Source organism: Poecilia reticulata, unplaced genomic scaffold (genome assembly GCF_000633615.1).
Source record: "Poecilia reticulata strain Guanapo unplaced genomic scaffold, Guppy_female_1.0+MT scaffold_264, whole genome shotgun sequence".
Classification (NCBI taxonomy): domain Eukaryota; kingdom Metazoa; phylum Chordata; class Actinopteri; order Cyprinodontiformes; family Poeciliidae; genus Poecilia; species Poecilia reticulata.
The window spans coordinates 122,073-127,992 of record NW_007615046.1 but is presented as its reverse complement, the minus strand read 5'-3'; positions in this window follow the sequence as shown (position 1 = coordinate 127,992).

The window sequence follows — 5,920 nt, the reverse complement described above, 5'->3', positions numbered from 1 at the left end:
GATGTAGAACTAGATGATGTAGAACCAGGTGATGTAGAACTGGGTGGTGTCTCTCTCCTCCTGGTCCTGGAGGTCCGGTGTCCTGCAGCTCTTAATGTCTCCCTGGTCCAACACACCTGGATCCAGGAGCTGAATCTCCTCCTCGGTGCCGTCAGGTTCTGCTAACGACCTCATTATTTGMCTCAGGTGTGTTGAAGTTGAGACACATCTAAAGGCTGCAGGAGTCCAGCCCTCCAGGCCTGGAGCTGCCCACCACAGGTTCTAGTCAGGTCTCCAGCTGCAGCTTCTGGTTCTGTATCAAAGATAATCAGCAGCCTGGCCATGTTTCTGTATGTCAGCACAAGAACTTTAAAACCGATCCTAAAATCAGCTGGAGGCCGGAGGAGGAGCTGTATGACAGGATTTAGTCTGACGGCTGCGTTCTGTTTTCATACCAAACGAGAAATTAAAGATTGATCCAGGTAGGTAAAAAGGGCGTTACATTAACAGACGAGATGAGACTAAAGCATAAATGATTTTCTCCAGATCAACTCTGGAGAMMATCTGTCTGATTTTAGAAACGTTTCTTAAATGAAAGAAACAGGAAACGGCCTTAATGTGAGCCACARCCTGATGATGAAGCAAATGTGCTATCTGGACTTTTTGCCTTTGATTTTGCTAATGGGCAGAARGRTGCAGCAGCCCGTCTGATGTTTTGATGCAACTGACTGGGGCAATAATCATAGTTTCCATCTTACTGGTGTTTAGATCCAGGATGGCCAACCTGTCCAGCTGATGCGTCTAAATGAAAAATGTAATCAGCGTAAATGTGATGAGAGAATCTGAAAAGGACTCGATAACGGCAGCAATAATATAAAAGGAAAACAGAAACACAGGAAGAGCCTCGTCTGATTCTAGATCTGCAATTGTGAAAATCAACCAATCAGTGCAGAGATAGAATCCACTAAACTTGCTGGTGACAGGGTGAATCCTGAAGGTGAAGTGGTGAGTGTTTGGTCCGATGATGTCAGCTGGTCCCAGAGGTTAATGAAGCTTTCATTCAGGCAGACGGTCATCTAGCAGAGGAGCAGTAACTGGGTCAGCACTTCTCTTTCTTCTTTGGCCCGTTTGACTTTTCCAGATCTTCCTCTCTTCAACTTCATCTACTTTCTGCCCTCTTTGTCTCCTCACACTTGCAGGACTTTTGTTATGAGACCTGGTGTGTTTTTCTTAGCGCCTCGTTCAGTTTCAAGTGTTCCTCTCCTGCACCAGCGCCCAGCAGCTCCCCTTTCACCAACACTGACAGGAATGCAAACACACATGAAAAGAGGCCCTCTCGTTTTGAACATTTCCAGGCTTTGCTCGTCCCACTTTCTTCCTTCCTATCTTTCCCTGGATGCGATCCGTATGCTGGTCGGCTGCTTTCCTTGCCACACAAACACACATTGGGTTGTTGAGCGGCTCACCAACTGCTGCTGCACACTCTGCTCACTTGGCAGACTGAGGGACGGATAAGTGAGGTCTGCTGCCCCCATGCCGCCTGCACTCAGGTTTCTGACAGCCAGTCATGCAGGCGAACAAAACAACCAATAAAAGTCAAAATATGGCTTTGTTTGACATTTTTTCTGTCTTCCTCACTGATGCAGTTATCTTGGACAGGTGGTTAGATTACATGCAGTCTTTTGATTTGCTTTTCCACGAGTCTGATGAGGGATCTCCAGTGACCGTTAAAAATCTCATAAAACAGGACTTTGATTTTTGTGTTTTGGAGAATAAATCACTGATGCAGTTCTTCCAGGCTCAAGTTTTGTGCAAACTCTGGTCCATCTGTCTAGACAACGTCAGGTTCGGTTGGTGAGGTGTGGATGCTAAGTGCCCTCTGACCTCTGGTCCTCCAAAGCTCAGTCTGGGTTCGGTTGATGTGAACTCTGGTTTGGTTTGAATGCATATGAACGCCAAGCGGACCGGAGACCACTCCAAAAGCAGGAAGTTGTGGAGCCGAAGTGCTGTGACAGCAATCACAGGGCCGTAACACAGAACCTGGAGGCTGGGGCGGGGGGGTAGGGGGGGCTCTAAAGTCCTACTTAGTTTTCCAGACAGTAGTGAAACACAAAAATTACTAGGTTTTATTTCTGCACTGTTGTAACCATTAAACAATCTCCCCTTCACTTCAACCTTACAACTGGAGACACATTGTTGATTTTGCCATTATACTATAATTTGCAATTAAGAATTTGCAAAGCTTGATGTAACTTTCACAGGTGGTGGAGCGTAACTAAAATAGTTACTTTTAATGTTGCTCAGTTACTTTCCAAACYAAGTAATCAGTAATCTGATCTAAGAAGAGGAGCGAAGCTGTGGTGGAGGAAGAGGCTGAGGACATATTCCAGCTGGAGGTCAGCTGGAGGTCAGCTGGAGGTCAGCTGGAGGTCAGATGAAACAGGAGCTTCTGTCTCAGTGTTGACAGAAACTCAACCTGACTTTCTGTCCAGGTGGCTCTCTGGTTCTCTGCCCTTCTGGGTTTTGGAGATTCTGAAGTTCTGAGTTCAACCCGACCCTCTGCTGCTCAGAGCAGCTCTTCCTCAGCCCTGAACTGGTTCGTCTTCTGAGCTGATTGCTCCAAAGCTACAAATCAACAGATGTCAAAATGTTCCTCAGGCTGAAAACTTTTGACCAGTTTATGAGAACCTGAACTTGAATTATTTCATAGATTTCTCAGATTCCTCTGGAATGAATTCGCCTGACTTGACTCAGTGTGTGGCTGAACTGAAGCCATCTTATAAAAACTGGACGTGTTTCTCCTGTAGAGGCCTTCAGGTAACATTTGATATGAATCAGTGAAAGATCAGTTGACCGGCCTGAATTGTACCAACTGTGAAGCATGGCAGTGGCTGCATGATCCTGAGGGGCTGGTTGGCCACCACTAGCAGCGTCAACATGTTTTATGTGCATTGTGAAGCATCGCATTAGAAATCGTTGATGAAAACTGATAAATTCAAAATAACTTCCTCAGTTTGCGACGTTTTTTCCTGAAAAGCAGTAAATGTGCGAAAGGAGAGACGGAAACCTGCTAGCTGAGCTCAGACGTAGCAAACGCTGCCACCGTCTGGTGGAGCCCAGCAGCTCAGAGATCCAGACTGGTTTTAATGGGAAAATCCCAGTACCAGAGAAGCCACTGATGAAAATGAAGTCATTGGAGCAGAATGATGAAGACAGGAAGTGGAGTGTGTAAACATTAGAGCCTGTATGTTCACTTCTTCTTCTACTGCTCCTCTTCCTCCTTCATCTTCCTCCTCCTGCAGGTACCGTGGTCCTGATTAACGCCATGCAGGTCCGCTCTGATGGTTCTGATCCCGATGGTTTGGATCAGATGTTAACCCAGCCATGTGGAGGTTCCCTTCCCATCGGAACCAGTCTGAGGATCCAGTTACACACTGGTTTTCTGCTGACGTTCCCAGGTTTTACTGGAACCACCTGTCTTCATGGCTGAGCCCAGACGGGCCCAGAACCAGTGACCCTAACGAGGCGGTTCTGGCCCGGTGCCAGAAGAGGGGGGACAGTTAAAGACAACCACATGCTGCATTTGCCTCTCGCTCCCRATGTGTCTCCYGCTTCAATCACAGAGGAGACTGCGGCCTGGCAGCGACTCAACTCCCTTCAGCTCTAATGCGTCCCATCCCACCAGACGTCAGAGCCACCAGGCCCCGCCCACCAGGCCCCGCCCACCTACCAGCTACAGGACCGGCCTCATCTAAATCAGAGCTGACAAACGGTCCTCTCTGCTTCCCAACACACCGTCCTGCAGCTCAGATTCTGCTCTATGTACATCTACGCAGTTTCTGCAGCATAAAAAGTTACACAAACAAACTCAGAGCAACTCAAAAAAGTTCCTCTGCACCGACTTTCAACCCGACGTTAGTAAGAACCGTCCATCACTGAGCAAATGCTGAGAGCAGAGAAATGAGCCGAAACCTTCTGCAGCCGAACAGAAACTGAAATTAAAGAACAATGTGGACTTATAGCTCTAGTGCTATAGATCTAGAGCTATAGATCTAGAGTCAGCTTCAATTCTTCCAACTGGAGACCAGAGATCAGGCTGACCTCTGACCTCTGCCCTGACCCCTCTGTTCCTCAGTGGACCTTCTAGCAGCTGCAGAACATTTCAGGCCCAGAGGACGAAAGTCTGAGACCAGAGAAACTTTGATGAAAGTCTGAGACCAGAGAAACAAACCAGAAGCTGCAGCTGGAGACCTGAGTAGAACCAGGAGGGTGGAGACACCAGCTGGATCTACACCACCTGGTTCTACACCACCTGGTTCTACACCACCTGGTTCTACACCACCTGGTTCTACARCACCTGGTTCTACATCACCCGGTTCTACACCACCCAATAGTAGATCTGGGTGGTGTAGAACTCCTGCTAAGCTCCTGTTTTGTTTCTCTCTGTTCTGCTGAACTGAAATGTTTCCATCATTTAAATCCTCTGAACTTCCTTGTTGCTGAAACTCCTTTGCTGACAAACTTGATTAATAAAAAAATTAATTTTTAATGTTTCACCAAGTGCACATCATGCAAACCTCTTTATGGATCTTTCTGACTTTTTTTAAGTTTTACACACTCTGTTGTCACAAATTATTAATCCTTCCAACAATACAAAAAACTTCATAAATTTTCATGTGATACAGCTTAAGAATCACAGGAATAACTATTTGATTGACGGTGAAACTGGTCGTCCTCTCATTCTAGTTTCTGAAGATTGTAAAGTTTCTTATGAAATAAAAATTTTTCACTAAAATCTCTTCACTTAAAAGTCTAAAGTCAATTTAATTTWGATCAGTTTAATCGTGTTTACCTGCTAACACCACAATGTCTCCCCTAGAGATTAAATGTGCCCTAAAAGGTGCCGAAGTCAATCTGGTGACTTCCTATTGTCATGAGAGTTTATCTGGAGTTCAGATAATGAAATCAGTCCCCCCGCCCCCTGAGGTGACCCCGCGACCTCAGCACAGCTTCCCCTCTGAAGCTCCGCTCTGCGGCGGCCATTGTTCTTTTGTCAGCAGACGGACATCGATGGGGTTCCTAAAGAAACTTTAGGGGAAGCTTTCTGATGAGTCAGCAGATTGTGAGCATCATCACCATGATGTCATCATGAAGTCGACATCTTCAACTTCATGATGAAGTTGAAGATGCACTGAGGTTTGTGCTGCCTCAGTGAGGTCGATCTCTACAGGTTCGTTAACAGACATTTGACAAGTTTTAGAGCAAAAGCAGAAACGAAACGTTTCATTTTCACCTGAGTCTTTAGATTCATTCACCAGGGATCCAGATCGGACAGTTCTGCTCACAGAGAACTGCAAAGAACGTCAGTTAGAACTTCTTTGACATCAAATTTCTCACAGTTCATCCAACAAGTGCGACGAGTGAATCAGTTGGTTCCAAGCAGCCGGTCCAGGTGACCCTTCTACCAAGCAGCAGAGGAAAGGACACCGACTAAGCCTGGATCTGTTGTATCTTCTGTCTGTTCCTGGTTAGTCTCCTGAATCTGTTCATATCCCACCCAACACTGGTCAAGCAGGGATGATGCAAGGCTCTGCACCCAGGGCACCCACCTCCAGCACCTCTCCAGAAACAGGAATCAGTTTCATTGCAGGGCTCCACAGATCCATGTTATCCTGTTTTCTCTGCCCACAGCAGCAGATAGGAGTGAACGCCTCCGGCTTTTACCTCTCCAACCCTTCACCCTGACTTCCAAGCGCCCCACCTGCCCCCACTCAGGTCCTCCTTCATCAGTCCTGCATGGAGTCAAAGCAGGACGTGGTTCTGGTTCCTACCCCCTCTGCCCTGCATCAGAGCTTACTCACCGTGAAGAGGAGGAATTGGCACTGCTCCCCCTCCTCAGAGTCAGTCTCTGCTCCAGCGGCCCCCGTCTCTGTACGCTAGA